Here is a 19,753-nt window from a genome sequence, read left to right on the forward strand (position 1 = left end):
AAATGATGAATAAACATTCATGTTGTTTCCACATATCATCTCCACTGTCCAACTTTTAGGTTGTGCCCTGTCAACTGTTTCGGATTCCCCTCCTTAATTTCCCCTCAGAAAGCAGGAGGAGAATCCGGCTTTCTGATTGGCTACCTGTCACATTCAGCGTTAAGCTCCCAGTCGGGGAAAACCCCTGATTTAGATCGGAGGCGCCACGACAATCTAAATCACACTGCAGGATGATCGGTTACGAAATCACCAGCGAGAATCTTAGATCGGCCAACGATCTAAGATTATCATAAGGCGAAAATAGGGGGAAAAGAATCGTGTAGTGGGAACTATTGCATCAGGTAGTAGGATGTGCTCATCTTCTCTATTTAAGTCTAGTGATTACTGAAGGGCAATACAGACTTCATAATCTGCACTCTTTTCGTTGAATGTAGTATTTATTTCCACTTTGGCTTTATGTTGTTTACTTTTCATTCAAGTACGTTTTTTGTTAATGGACACTGAGAATCCTTTTATTTTTGGTTTTGGTTGTTTAGTTTATCAGTTCCAGTGTGATGTGTTCTTTTGAAAATAAAGTGTATCTATGGCAGGAAATCGCAGGCATTATTAGTCATTTCCATTAAATCAGTGTCAAAAGGTCTTGAAACAATATTATCGTTTATCGCAATAATTTTTAGACAATTAATCGCTCAACAAAATTAGTTATTGTGACAGACCTAGTTAACAGTGGAGTCTCTGTTTAAGTTGGCAGCTTTAGCTGTGAAATAGCAAAAAATTAAATAAAAATCTGTAGACATGGACTTGTTTACTGGGATAAAATAAGAAATAAGTTAGGAACCACATTAAAAATAGATCAACCGAGAGAATCTGCTACAATAATCTGACGATTTAAATGTATAAAACCAAACGGTCAAACCTGGGAAACACGGCGAGGAAAGGAGTCTGTACGCCTCGAACCTAAAGAGAGCCGGCTGCAATGCGGAGAGAGAAAAATGAACAAAAGGGAATCTTAGATCAAATTATCATGTCAGCAGCAGCAGCAGAAAATCTGTCAGTCACTGTTGGCTCTCCAGCAAACCCATTAATCGGGATCTTGTATCAGAATGTAAAAACACACATGCAGCATTCAGAGGAAGTGGGGGTTTATGCTTTTCTGAACCAGGCTCCATGCTTTGTATGCTGGACGTCATCGGCTGCATAACGCAGAACCACAAACATGTCTTGTCAGTAAAACGCAGCTCCGCAGCTGCGGCGCCTTCATGCTCATCTTCTGCAAACACCAGGACTGACTCTCTGAGGACGCAGCAGCGAGTCTGAGACGGACTCTGATATAATGAAAGCACGGCTCCCTGTAGATGCGCCTCCTCCTCGCTCCGTGACCAGCGCCGATGCAAAGTGAGAAGTATATTGATGTTTTGTTTTTGCTTTCCTACTGGAGCTCATCTTCTGCAAACAAATGAGTCTGTGAGAGGCGTTACTCCTGTTTCACAGATGAAAATACAGAGATCAATGAGGATTTTCATGGCCAATAAAGCTGACCACCAAAAAGTTAATATAAAAGAAACTCCAGGAGATCAGCTGCAGCCAATGATAACGTCTTACAGATGAAGAGCTGCAGGAGAAACATCCACAGAGAAAAGCTTCGTCTGATCTGTAAAATTAAAAGTGATTTGATAAGTTGCTTGTGGAAAGGTCAGTTTTTTTAAATCCTTCCTATGCAACAGCTGTTTGCACTCTTTTCCAAGGTAAACTGAACCATTAGAAAAGATTTACAGACAGTTTTAAAATTAAAATAGCGACACTTGAAGGAAAATCCCTTCATCTTTGCAACAAATCTCAAAAAGCAAAAACACGCTGCAGGAAAAGGCAAGACAGTCAATAAAAGATGAGCTGTGGAGGGAGGGGATTTTAAGAAAAAAAAACTTCATTGCTGAAGCAAAATGAGATTTTCCTTTATGGGGACAATTATTAAACCCTTGATAACAAAGATGGAAGAGAGTGGAATGATGCACGGTTCTTCAAATGGGAGATAAAAGCTGTGACTTTCATTGTTTTACAAATGAATGCTTCAAGAACAGCGTGGCCTGCATTTCAGGTCAATGGGTCTTTGGTTTCACCATCATATCCCAATTATTCAGCTCCGCTGGGGAACAGTCGCTTACAGGGCTGATGAATGAACCTCTGCAATAAAGTACAAACACAGAACCAAGTCATGCACACGTATTAAGCCCCTTTAAGCTAATACCCGTAAAGCAAACCCAGTGCAGTTTGTAGCATAATAGTTTCACCTGAGTTTAAATTCTCAGAAGTAGGGCTGGCCGACAAATCAATTTTATTGATTAATCAAATTTTCAGCTTTTGAAGATTTCATTTTAGGAAAATCTGAATGTTTTTCATCAATGCACTCATTGAACCTCAGAGTGATGTTTGTGTTTTACAGCTTCTATTTATTTGGACTTTTAATTCACTTTAGCTAACAACTAATAGATTAATAAATTAGTTGACAATTATTTCAAAATCTGATTAATCACAATTAATTTGATTAACTGTTTTATTTCTGAACACAAACAGAAAAAGATCCTCTTTGATCAGTGCCTAATACTAAAAATCAAGGGTAACCTTTTTTTTTTTTGATAAAAAGTTTAAAAAGTGTAGGGATTACAAAGTTTTGCAAAAACAAAAAACTGCATATGTGTGGTTTTTTTCTATCCCTGAAGAGAACGCCATTATTGCTGCTGCACTGTTTCACAGAAAAACTTCCCCTCCAACGGGAAAGGTGGACGCAAATTACTTTTAGAAGCATCCTCTCTCTGCAGGGACCCAGGGCTCCGATTTTCATCTAATGAACGACTGAACAAATAGATGAAGCCCAACAGCAACACCAGGTTTTTCTTCTAAAACCGAGCACAGCATTACAGAACGTTCTGGCCCATGCATTATGAGGAGTAATGCAGAACAAGAACCTAAACTCTGCTTTGTGTACTGAGCACAGCTAATTAGGCTGGAGAGTTTGGAGTTGTCAAAAGGAAATAAGAACTTACACAGCTTATTTAGGCAGTTTAACCCAACAGCCTCTCTCTAGGAACACCTGCTTCAACTTTGTTCTTCAAAAGTATTTTATTTCTGTTTCCTTTGTCACTAAATAATGGGCATTTCAAAAACAGCAATTACTTAAAAACATATATGGTATAAAAGAGCCAAGAGCATCCTGCAGCACGCCAGGGAAAGAGTTGCAGAGGAGAAAGTCTGAATAGGTTTTTTTAAAAATTGAAAGAGTTTTGACTCTTTTCTAAACGGAGCCACATGCTAATACCCTGCAGGTTTACAGATAACGAAGGGTTATGGAGGCTGTAGAGAGAAAAGTGGTGCTGCCCCACAGAAATGCTGCAGCAGCACAAACTACTAGAGGTAAAGCTACTGCAAACTTCCTAAGGTCATTATTAGCTGTAGACTAGATTGGCTCACACTGAGCGTTGTTCACCGATTTAAAACCAATAGGAATCATTGGTTTATACTTGATTGGATATTGTTTGATCATCATGAAATGAATTTTTTTTTTTTTTTGAAATTTTATTCGAACATGATACAAATATAAAATAAAATAGTGCACAGTAACAAGAAGTGCATAAAAAAGAAGTTTCAGTTAACATATCATGCTCAAAATGGGGTAGGAAGAAGTGAGAACTTATAAACTCCTACCCCTAAACACTTGAAACTTTAGAGTCCTACTGTCATTAAAAAAATCAAAATCAAAGTAGCAGTCAGAAGTAACAGTTACTAATATTTACCTATACATTTTCCCATTTTATTCTGGTTTGTCTTTCTAAACCCTTACACCAAGTTATCTGCAATACACACCTTATTGCTTTCCATCACCCGTATGTGTATCTATTGAAAATTACCTCTTTGTACTTTCTTTTGAATTGTGTTAAACTATTGCTTTGTTTTAAATCTTCATGTAACTTGTTCCATAACTTTACACCTTTAATTGAAATACAGATGGGTCATTACTATCAACTGGGTCTGACATATTGGTGGTCAGGAAAATAACACAATCATAAAAAGAATCTGAAAAAGGAAGCAATGTTTTGCTATTTTTTGTTAACCCTACAAAGCCTAGAAAAGTTCCAAGAGAACATCATGTTTCACAGGTCATTGAGGTTTTAATTTAAAAAAGTCAGGAGTCGGTGAGTTGTGCTAGCTTGACTTTGACAACCTTCACATTTAGTTACATGAGCTGTAGTTTGGTGCTTCAGTTCAGTTAACAAAACAACAAGGCAACCCACATAATCTACTTTCTGCCAGGTGCTCAAGGTAACTTGTTATTAATACTGCTAATTAATAATTGCTAAATAAACATCAAGTCAGAAATCGTAAAACTGTGACAATCTAAATATTCTGTTCGGCTCCATTTTGTCACAGACTATCTGTCTTGGGTTCCACAGTCATAATTAATAAGTAAGAAACATGTTTTTATAATCAGTTAATGCATCTTGTCCATAAAAACAATGCCAATCGTTTCATAAAAAGCAAAGAAAACCTTTGGAAGAGTGAAAAAATAGATATAATTTCATATCAAAATAATACACCACTTTATGTTGGGTACATAAAATCACAATATTATACAACAGACAAAATGACAAAAGTTTCAGAGGTGTGAATATTTTTAGGAAACTGTAAACCTGTCTTCACCTGTTTTTTTTTTGTTTGTTTTTTTGTTGTTGTTTTTTTTACAAAATATTAAGAACATCTAAGTTAGCATGCTGCCACAGACAACTAAATGTTCAGGAAACCAGATGACAAAGATTATTTCATTAACTTGATCTACAAATTGTTAAGACAGTAACCCAAAGGCTCCAACATGAAGCATTTATTTGTAAAGGATCCAATTTTAAATTCTTGACCAACGGCAAAAAGGATTCCCTAAAGAGTGGAAGGAGCCTGCTCCTTTCTTTACTTTGGTGCATGTGTGTGTGATCCTCTCTGGCTAAATGCTCTGTGCACCTCAGTATAGTAACACTGGGAATTATCTCAATCTAACATATGCTGGAATCATGCCCGTAACATTGTGCAAAACTGCACGCTTATTAAAAAATGGCTCTCAAACAGAAAAGATGAGAGTGCAGAGATGCTGTAATCCTCTTGTGGAAATCTAATAGAAAAGTCCCATCATAAATCTCATGAATACTGATTCATTAACCTGAGAATTAACGTCAACTTTCTGAAATAGATTAATTCAGATGAGGGAAAGAAAGATGTCATGTTGTGAAGACCAGGAGCGAGACCTGAGAGTGGTGGTGAGTCACCTCTCAGGGAGCTGTCACCAAGCATCAGTGTATTCACCTCTCCTGCTGCGGGGAAGAGGTCCCTGCGCCGCATCCCCGCTTCATGCTTCGCTTCTCCCAGACCAAGAAAAGGACAGCGCTCCATGTTCTGCCAGCCTGTCCTCTCAGAAGGGGACTCAGAGGAAAATATGGCCAACTCCATCTGTGCTGCTTTGCATATGAACCGTGTTTAAGGTGGAGAGTGCAACGCAGTGGAGATCTAAACCATGATGGGTTTGAAACAGAAGGGGCATTAATGGGCTGACCCCAAACATGGCGGCCGGCGTTTCATTTGCTGAGATGATGACTGGATGGAGAGTGGCGATGACAACACACAGGCACACACACAGGTCTGCTAATAATTACTCTAATTCAGTATGATGAATTAGACCATTCACTGAATGCTTTGATGACCCCATAATAAACTTCTCAGCTCAGACTCAGTCTGCCCACTCCAGCCTCCACCAGGACTCCATCTTTTTGTTCCATAGACCCCATTACTGAGCTTTAACAGAAGAAAATGGGAGATTTGAGCAGAAATAATAACTGCTGATGAGTAATGCAAATGACGCAGAGAGTAAAGGGGGCTTTTGCACCATTTTCTCACTTTATTTGGTGCTAAATTCATACTTTCCACATTAGCAAAAGTATAAAAATGGAAATACATATATAATTGAATGAATGCATTAATATTAATTCCCGTGCACTTTAAGATTTCCAGAAATTAATTTTTCTGAATAAATGAAAGCAGAAGTTTTAACTTGATTTTAAGATGGTGTGCTTGCATGCCAGCAGCTAATGCATATAAAATGAACCGGACGGGGCAAAGGTTAATCAATGTGTTTTTCAGGGCAAATCCTTTGTGCTTGCCACATTTAAATAAATCACATTTAGAAGATGAGAATTTATGCAAATCACATGACCAACCTAAAAACTGCTCAACATGAACAGCCTTACAACACATTTACACAGATTAACACCTCAAGTATCACTGAGTAACTGTAACATAGCCATCAGTTTCAGAACATCACAAACAGACATAACATATATCTATATAAACCAAATGAGACTTATTTTAACATGTTTCATTTAACTTTATGAATTTTATCAAGTGGCAAAATCTATTTGCAGACATCTTTTAATTCTCTAAACCTTTTGTTTTTTTAATTAGTGCTTTAACTCCAATACCTTTTCCCTTTTTTCTCAGACCTTTTGTACTTTTAACTATCAAAATAAAAATATATCAGTTTGTTTTTTCACTACTTTAATAGCTCTTTCAAACTTTACTCTGCACAAATAAAACATTTTAATATTTAAGCTTTTGGTTGTATCCATTGTTTTAACAAAACTGAAAACGTTGTAATGCTTCTTTAAGGAAATTTCCAATCTACAATTAAAATGCCTCTTGTGTGTGAGACAAAACGTGCAAAATACAGTAAATTCAAGGTGAATTCAGTTCTTTAGCTGTTTCTCAGCTAACGCAACAGACGTACAATCCGCTAGCATTAGCATTAATTAGTCTCCAGAAATATGAACGTTTTCTATGCAATACTAATCAGAGGCTGAATAACGTAACTCTCTAGTTCACTCTCGATTCAATAACCTCTGCAACCTTTAAATGATACCAACATATATGCATTCAAATACATTTTTTACTGACCTGTGATATAAAGACCATAGACATAATATAAGAGTAGACGACTCATGGACCGCTCCGGCGCAGGAAATACGGCGGCCATCTTGGAGCGGTCGTCCCTCCTACTTTGCTCAACCAAAACAGCAGAAGATGCCGCAGCACTGAGGGATGTTGTTGTTCTGGTCGATGGATTATTGATGTGAGGGCTCCACAGACAACATTTCACAAGTAAGATGGACATATTATTGTGTATATATTGTGATTAGAATATTACTTTACTGTATTCATGTCCACCGGCGAGATACCAGCTAATATTAGCTACAGTGCTTGGTGTAATACGGGTTCAGCCCCGCTATGAAGGCTAACTGAGATTCTGTAAATCTAAAAAAATTCATTATTCTCTAACATTGACTTAGATTATCTGACACAAGGGCCTATATTAGAAATGAAACAATATAACACATATTATAAAACTTATATTATGTGTTATAACATTCACCGACAAAGTTTACACAGGTGGTTAAGACTATTATTTATATTCTTTCACTCTGTCAAAAGTAAGATACATCCTCAATCCTCCGTTTTTGTTTTGAAAGTTTCCTAAAGACACGATGTGATGAAGAAGAGGGAGATATCTATAAGGAGAGACGGATTCACTGCAGCACGGATGAATCTCACATTGGATTTTGGACTCGTCGGCTGAAAAACATATATATATAGTGCATATATATTTTCACAATTCATCATTATTTATTTGTGCCATTATTAATCTTTATTAGTGTTTGTATAGTTATATAAATATGTATTGATATTACTAAATAATTTATTAAATAAATTAATAAATTTATTTATTAATTTATTATGAACGGCTGTGTGCTTTGTAATATGCTCTTCATACATCGATATCAGAATATTCCATTCCTATTCTATTGTTATAGCCACTAAGCATATTTAAATATGATGAACTATGTATTAAAAACATACTCAAAAAATGCAATTGTTGCTTTGATAGATGTTTGAATATGGTTTCCAGTAACAAAAAAGCGTGTTATGATCAATTAAATGCGCTGATACGTCATTGTGCTGCTAAACACATAAAGCTGAATGGAGTGGAGTACCGCTCCAAGATGGCCGCCCTAAATCTCGTCAGCGACAATAGGCGAGAGCGGTCCATGAGGCGTCTATCCTTATATTATGTCTATGATAAAGACGACACACATTGAGCTTCCATCACCATCTGACAGGAATGTTTATTCTTCTTCTGTGTGCCCAACCTTATCTATGCCACCATAGACAGCGCCCCCCAGCGGTAATATGTGGAATCACACCAAGTAACTGAAAAAACACGAAGGAACTTAATACAATAAGAACTTAAGAATAGAGAAAGGAAAATAATGTTGAGATTTCTATTTTTATACTTAGTGTTTTAATTCCTTATAACAGCTTGTTGTCATCCCTCTACATAACAAATCTTAAACATTTTCTGAGGCGACTGACTGCATATTTACTTACACTTTTAGGTTTGTAGAATATTCTGAAGACCTGTTATTTTTCACCCACTGCCTAATTGTGCACCCCTTTGTGTTGATCCATCACAGCCTCAACAAAATACACTAAAGTTTGTTGGCTTTCTGTAACAGAATGTGAAAAAATTCAAGATATGAGAATACGTTTGTACAATTTTTGACAACTCTACCGGAATGATCTGGATTACAGCTGTCAGATGGTTTCTAACACCATGATCAGAGACATCCCTCTGTGTCCCAGATACTGGAGGCTGGATTTCCTTGTTTTTCTTTTAAAACAACACTTCAGGCTATTGGGCTAATTTCTATTTCAGGACGCAAAACGCCCTAGAAAAAAACCAAAACAAAATAACAAGCAGATACAGAAAAGAAATTCTTTAACGTCAAGAAATACAACTTGAAATTGAAAATGAATGTTAATGTAATGAATAGTAAGAACTAATTGACTTGCTTGTTTGATAAGATGCTGCAAAACCAAAAAGGCTCAGCTGCTATACAGAAGAAATAATGTCTATTACTGTTCCACCGCCTGTCAGTCAGTTATCTGTGGATCGCAGCAGTGAAGGAGCCTGACTACTGACTGCATCTCCCTCTTCAGGGAGAATATGGGAGCCAGTGGTGAGCACACCTCATGCACATCAAATAAGACTCAGGCTCAGATTGGATCAGACGTAACGAGAGCGCTGCAACAACTCGACTTAATGAAGATCTGGGTTTCACTTGGAAAACACACACAAAAAAGTCATCTGCTTCAGAACAACAAACAGCTCAATGCATCTGCTGACGCTTTGAATTCCCGAACCATATACTGCAAAAGAGGCTGCTCCATTAAAAAATAACAATGAAGCTTTTTAAGACAATCCTCCACTTGGAAAGCTGCAATATGCTGATTTCATGATGCGGCTGTAATCTGTGACGGTTCGGCTTGATAAATCAATGCATGCAGTAAAGTTTAGGGCATAAGCACGGCGTCCATTTGTCATCGCTAACAACGTGCAGCATAGAGCTTCCTGCTGGAGCCGTGTCCTGAGCTCATTATGATTCAGAGAGTGAATGCCTGAGTCCCTGACCCAAATTCAAAATGGCACGTTAAAATACACATATTCAAAGTCAATCTGTTCAGAGTTTGTTTCTCTGTTTTCCTCTATTCCATCTGTTTGTCTGCATCTCTACTGTCGTACACGGTTCCTGATCGTCCCCGGCTCTTTAAGGATCGTTTAGAGATGAGGAGAGGCAGCCAGATGCCGTGTGGGATGCTTGAGTGGCTTTATGGTGGGAGAAGAAGTAGGCCCTACTGAATCAACTAAAGTAGCAGCCCTGGGAAAATTGCTCCGGCAGTCACTTATTGACATACCTCAGCCTACAGCTTATGATCTCAGGAGCATTTAGGTGAAGAACCAGAGCACTAAAGATCGTCTCTAATGGACTTTAAGCAGTTAAATAAGAATTGGAGTCAGCCAAAATAGAATGTCTTCACTGCTGCTTTAAATCGTATGAATGAAAAATGTTTCATACTGCAAATTGGAATCAGCATATTTAGAAATATACAAATAAAAAGAGATATATTTTTTTTCTCATTAAAGTTGTCCTGTTTAAGGTCAGCCTGATTTTAAATTCAACTCAGAACTTTAAGGATCCAAAGGGAAATTAAAGGCTTTTTTAGCTCATATCTTCACCTTCCTAAAATAATTGCCTAAGCTTTTTTTTATCTTTTTGCCAAAAGTGTTTTTGTCAAAAAACAAAACCACTTTTGGCAAAAAATGATTATTTTAGGAAGGCAAATATATCTAGTTTTGTAATAGCTAATAGCTAAATTTAATATACTAAATGCCAGAATAATGAGTTAAAGAATAAAAGTTTTTTTTTTTAAATCTCCGTTGAATTTCAGAGGTTTAAACACATCTTCTCAGTATTTATGACTTGGATTTCCTCCCAGAAGTTTTCACAATAATTTTCTGAAATTTCACCCTTGTAGCTGGTTGAAGCGGGTCAAGTTTGAGGGACACAGAAACATAATGCTATGATGGCTGAACCTTTCCATGCTGATGTTAACTGATGTTGAGAGTTACACCTAAATCAGAAGTTTACGATGCCGTCCATCGAGTCATTTTGGAAATAGAAACAATTCTGCTCGTCCTATCTGATCGAAAACAGAACAGATTTCTTCTGATTTAATGCCAAGAATAAAAATAGATTACACTTCTTTTTATACAGCATATGTAAATATCTGTACACATGAGCATACACACATTTCCCCTCTCCCTTTGAAGACATGTTTAATTTTATCCTCAGAAAATGAACAAAATAATTCTCCCAGCCGGCGTAATGAGATTTGAGATGAGGAACAACTGGGAAACACTGGCTTCATTGTAATTTGCCTTCAGCTGATGGAAAAGATGCTGACTTGTTGTTCCAGCGAGCTGCTGGAACATTTCACATTAACACTTTGCACGGATGCCTTAACCAGTGTTCCTGAAGCAGAGAAGGGTGATCACAGACACCACAGTAGTTTACAGCCACTGCGGCAGAAAGAAGCTGAAAATTATTTTCATTTCCAACAACGCTCTCCTGATTGCAAACTGATCTGCTCCAAGATTCTGGATAAACTGTTTTCTGAGCTGGACATGAAAACACAAAGCGGATTTTTTCTGCAGAAAAGGCTAACAAAACACGATCATATGTAATAGATATGTCTGTTTCAGAATGGCAGCAGCCTCTGCTCTGATAATGAAGCTCAGTGTGTCTGCGCTGCTGCTAAGCCAAATATCCTCAATTCCACACTGCATTAAGAATCCAGCCTCTTTCCACCAAACTGAATTTCATTATGAAATATAACAGCGTTTTTACCTAAGAAGCAGGAAGAAATTGTTTGTTTTGTTAACATTTTTTGTCTTCATAGCCATCAACGTTTAATAAAGCCTTTCACTTATGAAATGTTCAAAAGCATTGGTTCTCAAACTGTGGTACGAATACAACAGATTGTACTGTGGAGCTAACAAGCAAAGGACGATGAGAATTTAACAGAAGTGACGACACTGAACCAAGTGTGGCAGTATGCCCTGTAGGCTTTGAACGCACCACACAAGTGCCTGAATCTAATTGGTTGTGGCGCCGGCTGCCTGCATATAAAGGGCCCTCCCTCACCTGGTTGACATCACGTTGTTTTCCTTCCGGTTCAGACATCGGCGTTTGCTGGTGCTGCACTTTAGGTAAGGCAGGCTTCATCTCTCTCCATCAAACTTATTACTTGTGACTTATTTCCATTTTCTGTATAACAGCCGCAAATTAATGCGCTTAACGACGCTCTGATCGCCGATCCATCGTCCTTGTGGTAAGAATCTTCCCACACTTGACGTTTGTTAGCTTAGCTTTAGCTCAGCTTCTGTTGTATATCCAGGCCGCCTGTACAAGCTCCCCGTTTCCTCCTTCCTGTAAGAGGCACTACATAAAGAGCTCAGTGATAAGTGAAGTGCTAGTTTTGCATGATTTCAGATTCCATTTCTAACATTTATTTTTGATAGCCGCTGCTGTTTGTCCTTGGCCGGTGTTCTGTCAGATCAGCATACGTTGTCAGTCATAAGCTTTGCTCAGACATGTATACGCTGTTATTACCATATGACTGTTTAATCAGCAACATAGAATCATGACGTAGATCAGGGGTCCCCAAACTTTTTCCTACGAGGGCCACATGACTGTTCCCTTTTCTGGTCGGGGGCCGGTCTTAGTTTTTCGAGAAAGAAACCTTAGAAAAGTTTTGTTCACGGGGGGGATTGGATTACTGCCGACGACATATTTGCGTTTGTAGATAGATTTTTACCCAGAATGCAAATGGTAAAAAACCGTCAGCGAAACGGTGACTGGTACTAACTAGTATATATTCCATTGAGGGAAACTAAGTTTCATATCTGCTCAAGAGCCCCCCTGGTGGTTGAAGAAAAATCCACATATATATGAAAAAAAACCCTGAATGCTTTCTGGGATTTATCAGGGGGCCGGACCAAATGAGGAGGCGGGCCGGATCCGGCCAGCGGGCCGTAGTTTGGGGATCCCTGACGTAGATTATCATACACTTTAACAGCTGTATTGCATCCTGACTTAGCGGTTAATGAGTTTTACACGGGCCTGTGTTGTAGTAGGCTGCAGCCAGACCTGCTTTAAATACACTTTGAAACCATGACAACGCATGTATATTTATCTATCATATTATGACTTATTTTTGTCATAACTTGTTGCGTATGCCACTGACGGTCAGACTTGATGCGCATGCGTACTAACTGCATGTATGCTATCCTGATAGCATACGCTGTCCATACGGCTATCTGTCAGATAGATGGCCGTTTGCTTGCTGTCCGGGTTGTCCCCACCTGTCGTCCTGTTTGGTGGCTTCATGCCCGCCGTCCTGGTTTGGGTAAAGCTGGCTCCTCACTCGGCCAGTGTGGCTGATTGGTGACCAGCTCGGACTAATCCTGCTACAGCGTGGCGGTTCCTCCCAGGACGGACCCTTAATTTGGACTATTGCTGCTTGGACTGAACTGTATAATTGCATTGTCTGTAATTTGAATGTTTCTTTTATTTTCACAGGAACGGCCAGCTCGTGGTGTTGGTGGTACTGCTTCTGGTTTGGTGGACGATTTTCTTTTGGTTTTGCCGTTTCGTTTGCGTTTCTTTTTAGGACACTACCCTGAATTGCACCCCTATCTGAGTTGAGCCATAACTGTGTCTTTTAAAGTGAGAGTGTTTTTAAACTAGTATTTTTGATTAAACTAAAACAATTGTGTAATTAAACTTATTGAATTATGAGACGTCTCAAGCCTCATCTGTAGCGGGTCTGTGATTTAAAGGTAACTTTTTAGTGGCGTTATTGCAACCAATTTCATCTTGATTAAAATGGTGCTTTTAAATTTAAGTTGCCCATTTTTACCACACTGGTCCTGCCACACATGAAAAACTGCTGCAATTCACTTACATCTCCAGTCAGAAACTGGATGTGAAAATGACACCAAACCAACCTGAACCATGTTCTAGTTGCATGCCTGAGAGAGTTTGCATTTCTAATTCGTAGCTTACTAGCACCACAAGCTAACGGCAACAACAAACCATAAAAACCCTGCAACTGTCTTCAGTGTCGAGCAGCCATATTGAATTCTGTGGTAGAGGTTGCGGAGTAAAGCTGAAGGAGGCTTTCCTGATCGTTTTTACAGTTTTACCACAGATCTAAATGATCCTTTTGGTCAGTGACTAAAGGTCCTTTACTGATATTCATTTGTACCAGTTTAATTTAAACAATACAGTTGAGCCCCAGTATTTATGGGGTTAGGGACCATATCCGCCCAAAAATGTCTAAAATCGGTGAACACTTGAGGCTTCCTCTAAAACGGTTAAAGCTCCAAATACACCCTGATATGCATTAAAGTGGACTGGAAGCCATAGAAATGGGTCAGAGCTAAAAAACAAAAAAAAAAGGGTGTTGAGGAGGGTGTTTTTATTCCCTTCATCACTGTTTATTTTAAATGACTATTGGCACATTTAATTTAACTAAAAGTTGTCCTAACAATCTCCCATACCAACAAATTGAAATTTTACTCCTGTAAGCCTGCAGATAACAGATTCAACAGGCAGCAGATTGATTTTGGAGTAATGCTCAAACATCAAGTTGCAGTGTATATTTGTTTGCAAAAAGAGAATGACTGCAATGTTTTTAATTACACGACTCAATCACTCCACCACAGCAGAAAATGATTAAATCACAGCTTTAAAACTTTGTACTTCTTTACCTTTTGAGTGCGAGTCTGGAAATCAAACAGTATCCAACTGCTCTGAAGCTGAGCATGTTCACACTGTAATCAGAGCAGCGTTGAAAATCCTAATTCCCCTGCAAAAAGCACCACCTACCAGAGGCATCTGAGCGTAAAATGCACCGTCAATTCTCCTGCTCTATTACCTCGATCCCCAAGCGTGAACCACGGCGTCTCCAAACACCTACTGATCTGTGGCAAGAGCTAATGAGCTCAGAGGGGCTGCACAACACGGGCTGCAAATCGAAGCAGCCGGAGAGAAGACATGTAAATTAAGAGAATCTCCCAAATGATCCAGTGGACAAAAGGAGGGATATGGAAATATTTGCCAAGCTGGTCAGACACTCTGAATCATAGCTCAGCAATTCAGAAGGAAAACTAATTACAAAATTTTATTATAATACAAATAATCATGTTTTAGGAAACAGCTACTGGAAATGTTAAGGACCAGAATAAATATTAGGGCTTGAATTTCCACAGGCTGAAATGCATTGATGCAGGAATTGATGCAAAAGGAGCCAGACCAGCTACTCAGTGTAGATGCTCTACTGTAGATAAATTGTCCAAAATCCTAAAATGGATATCAGCCAAAATTGTAATCGACGGTCAGGTCTTTTAAACTAAGATTGGTAGCCAACCAGAAAACTGCAGTCAGTGCATCGTCAGTGTTGTGTAATGATGCAGTTTTCAGAAATAAAATGAATTTGATTTATCCTTTACATTCAAAAGATGTGTAATAATAAATATGAATCAGTCACTCATGAGATCTACAGCTTTGTGATAGTTTAACTTATCCAGCAGAAGTGAAGCTGAGTCAACAGTTATTGATTCAAACTGACTGCATATCAGCTAAAAGTTCTTTAGCTGGAGCTACTCTTATCATGATTCTGAATGCACCGATTTACCTGCATCACAGTTTTACCTGGCAGTGAGTGATTCAGCTCAGGTGTTGTTTCTTAAAAAGCCCAAGAAAAAAACCTTCTGCACCCAGAACACACCAGTGAGCCATTAAAGTTGACTGAAATGTTTGCGGAGAGTGAAAAAACAACCAAATTGCTTCAGCCTGAAACCCGGGGTGTTCCAGCCTGACAGGGAAGCAGAGGAGCAGCTTGCTTGAAACTTTTATGGACTTTCACAAAACCACACACAGACCTTCACACACTCACCCCAAACTCACTAAAACCACCTTAATTCTGTGAATATCCCTCTGTCACATCAAAGCTTACATGCATTTCACATTTTTGAGTTAAATTCAGTGTTTGAATTGATAGGAAAAATAAATTGTGAGTGCGTTTGACTAAATCCAGCAGCAAGCTTAAGTAAGCACAGGAATTCATGAATGCTAAACACATCTGCTTTTTCCTGCTGCAACAAAGGAGATGCTTTGATTGTACCCCTCTTATATTACTAGGACAAGACTGCTGAACCGACACTTTCCTTTTAAATATGAATATCAAGTGAGCTTCTGATATGGCAGGATAATGGCACAGCTGGGGCAGAGCCATTAGCCTGCTGCACAACTAATCTCCAACAAAGAAAAAGAGTTTGTGGGTGATTTTATGAGGCACTCGGTAACAAAATTTTTAAGCACAGTTTTTAAGCCCTCTTTAATTTTTAAAAAAGCCAAAGCAAAAGATAAATACTTGTAAAAACATTGTTATTCCACAGTAAACTGAACTCTGAATCGGGGCGCTCAGAATGAAGGCAATACTGAGAAAGCACTACACAATAGGAAAATGAAATCCTTGCTCCCAGCAAGAACACCAGCGCTGATAACAGCAAGGCTAACAGCAGCAGGACTGAACATCAATGGCCCTATCAGGCGGCTCCAACAGACACTATTAACACACGCTTAGAGGCGAGCACAGCAGGTCTTCGTCCCCACTCAACCACATTATTTGTCACACTACAAAGGCATTTTGCTTTGATGATGTAAGCTTTAGCATTGAGCTGTCCTAAGGAGTCGTGCTCTCAATCCCCAGCCGCACAACCAAGTAGTGCTCTAATCTGGCCCAAACTACCCCCTGCAGCTCAGACTCTCCTAATCCCTCATAAGAAAGAGGAGCCAGATGGTCACGGACAACTGCTGCTGGGGCTGAAGATCATGTACAGCAATGCCTCGAGTGCTTGCTACTGTTTACCTCCAGGTTATTAGTGTAAGCAACTGTAGATGTGTGGGAGGTAAACATGCTGTGTGCCCGGCGAGCGTGCTTGTCCATGTGTGTCTGGTGTCTGGTTACCGCTGTGGATCGTTCCCTCATCCGTCTCCGATCTCCACATGAGACGACAGAACGTTTAGAGGAACAGCTCTCTACCAGCTTCAGTAACCTTGTGATTTCTGAAGTGCCGAAGGTAGAACAGCGCGGTCCCAGGAGTGTCAAGATACAACATACCTCCTCCTCCTCCCTTCGTCCGAGGCGACCTATCATGACTGTGGAGTGATCTCATTACTCAAAGCTCCACTAACCCGCACACTGACCCCAAAGTTTGAATTTTTAGAAGTCCGTAAGCAGCTACAGATAATCGTGTTGATGGCGAGACACCGTATTATTTGGTGCTGGTTAAAGCCTTCAGTGTAACGACCAAACAATCAGAGAGGACACTTCTGGAGTAAATATAGGCCTGGTCAATAACTCAGTAACAATATATATCACGATAGACATGTGATCAATATCAACAGATATACGTCCAATAGAATATTCAATAATTTCACTGAACTCTGAATCAGAACTGCACAGCATTCTGGGGGATGTAGGCAGAGGAAATGCTTTAGTTGCTCAATCTCTCACGGCTAGCTAGGCACAGGTGGCATCGACTCGCTCACCCTTTGGTTACCTAGCAACAACTTGCTGAGTAACTGGCGCAGCAGCAGTTTCATGTTTTGCCTCTGTGCCTCATAACTGCTTAAAAATAAAAAATGACACGGAGAGAACAGAGAAAATGACCAGAACAGCTCAAGATGTCAGCAATTTGGCAGTTTTCACATATTTACAACAAAAAAGTAATCAATAATTATCAATAGACTGATATGAAACGCTGATATTGAGATCAATTTTTCAGCTATGTCACCCAGATCAAAGTAAACAAACATTCTTTAAGAATCTTTCTGAAGACCAACAAGCTAAATGAAAACTGGAACGCACCGGCCATGACGTCTAAAGTCTGTTCTGCCTGTTATTAGCGGTGAGGCTTCACTGCTAAAAGTCATTAAGCACAAACTGAGTCTGGAAAGAGTTTAAGTAAAAGCCTCCCCACAAGAAACTGGCTCTTAAGGAAAAGTGAATCTCAATGTCAGTTTAATGGTTGGAAAAAGATAAAGTTGTCTTTGCTAATCCACATCGAGCCGTGCCTGCAGGTATGTTGCTACAGAGCGTCTTTACATTCCCTTTTCGTCCTGATGCCAGCGTACACTAATGTTGTTCCTAACTTGGTCTTTCTTCTTTGTCCTGGCAGGTTTTCAGTGCCAACACCATCTGTGTTTGTCTGTGTCTCTTTCCTGTCCTCTTAACCTCCAGACGGCTGAGGCAGATGGCAGCTACTGAGTCGGGCTCTACTGGAGGTTTCTTTCTGTTAAAAGGTAGTTTTCCCCTCTGCTGTCCCCCTGCACCAAACATCTGAATGTTAGTTATGTTGTCAGTGTGAGATACTTGACTCTAAATAATTTGCAAACACTTTGTGAGTTTAAATAAGATATCTGATAAAAATAAGAAGATTTTGATTGAAGTTTTCAGTGAAGAAACACACCTAATAACTCTTAATTGATCATCTAACAGCCTGGAAATCTCATCTGTAAAGCAAACAGTGGCCATCTTGAGACCAAAGCACTCGATTGGAACCTACTGAGATGAGAAAGATGGTAGGTCAATATCTGCAATAAAGAATCTATCATAAGCTGGGGTTTTATGACCTTCTCAGTCATTTAAGCAAACACTGAAGAGCCTCAGTCATTTCTATATCTTTTCCAATCACTCTTGATTCTTCCTCTGTGGACGGGATCACAATATGATTATATTTATTGGCATTTTTATTGCTCTTAAAGAACACAATTTGAACAGAAATATTTCAGATTGTTAAGTGGTTTCTTCTTAACACAGAAAGAGGATATATTGTGCACTTCTGCCTCAAAGATCACTTCAGTGAGGAATGTGGGTGAGCTCTGGAGGGAAATCAGATTTTTCAGTTTCTCCACTACAAACATCCAGGATTATGAAACAACGGGAACCTTTGACTGAAGGAAAAGGAGACAGAGTGAGGGAGATCATATCATGCCAGTTTGACCAGCAGGTTGAGCAGGGAGTCAACAGCCAGACCACCCGAGCAGCTGGGATGTTTTTGTCTGCATCAAGTTTACAAGACAGGATTTTTTTTCTTTGTTTGAGCCAAATGAAGCAGAGAATGAAGTAGATATTGGTTGTTGCACCTAACTGCAAACAGACTTAAAAACTGCAGTGCAGTTAAACCATCATTTGTAAAATGAGTGATTCTGACTGATTATGAGGAGACAAATATGATTTATGGTCATAATGTGGCTCCTTAATTCGAAACCTTCTGGTGACAAGTATTTGGAGAAATGGGCATTTGGCTGCTGGCTGTGGGCATCAGCGTAATAATGCTGGTCAGAACTGGAGCACCACAGTATATTTGTTACAGCCTGGTCATTCCCTTCCTGAAATCGATTCTCATCTCCCTTCAGTCCTACGTCTGGGATTTCCTCCACTGAGTTCAATTTCTCTGTTAGAATTTCGACCAGTCCAATCAGCAAACAGAAGAAGTTGTGAATGATGACGTTGATTTTTTGTAATGTCGTAGAGTTGTAGTGTGCCTTTAGTTGTAGAGGAAGTGACCAAAGCCGTTCCGTCCGTGTTCACCACGCCTCCAATGTTGAATTAACATCAACAGCCGCCAAGTTCGGATCAGCACTTCTCTCTTTACAGTAGAGGATGGTTGTTTACAGTGCAGACAATTTCCAACAACTTGAACTGGAGTATTACCTTTGAGTTAGCAATTTTGTTAACAACTGTCAACTCCTCCAGCAAGCAATCCTTTTTCAATAGATGAGAGTCCAGACCCTCCTTACCAGGCAGAGAAGAACAAGAGGACAATTTTTTACAAGTCTGACCATGTTTTAAAGTGCAATTTATGTCCCAAAGGATTAATAACCACAACACTTTTAAATCCCTTCGTAGGGTGCTGGTTCACTAGGTCTCCCAGTTACTGAGCTCAGACAACATTTCTCCAGATTTTTTTCCTACTCATAATAAAAAATACCTTCAAATTCTCACATTTAAGCTGAATACTTTGATTCTATTGTGTTATGAGTTCAAACTTTAAAACTTTTGATTTTGCATATTTCAGAATTTCATTAATGGTAATGGACATAACTATCATGAGCTATGAGCTAAAGACAGATGAAAAGGAAAGATCTATACTGACAGAGTCATTTTGTGTGTGTGTGTGTGTGTTTGGGCGTGC

The 19,753-nt window shown here is 39.2% G+C and overlaps 1 protein-coding gene across 2 annotated transcripts in view; it reads right to left on the reverse strand.

Moving 5' to 3' along the window:
- The window catches only part of tspan9a (tetraspanin 9a), a 99,555-nt gene that overhangs the window by 77,904 nt on the left and 1,898 nt on the right, over positions 1 to 19,753 (reverse strand). The window lies entirely within an intron of this gene.

Source organism: Poecilia latipinna, unplaced genomic scaffold, assembly GCF_001443285.1.
Source record: "Poecilia latipinna isolate Pla-1442-1.1 unplaced genomic scaffold, P_latipinna-1.0 Scaffold50, whole genome shotgun sequence".
NCBI classification, from domain to species: domain Eukaryota; kingdom Metazoa; phylum Chordata; class Actinopteri; order Cyprinodontiformes; family Poeciliidae; genus Poecilia; species Poecilia latipinna.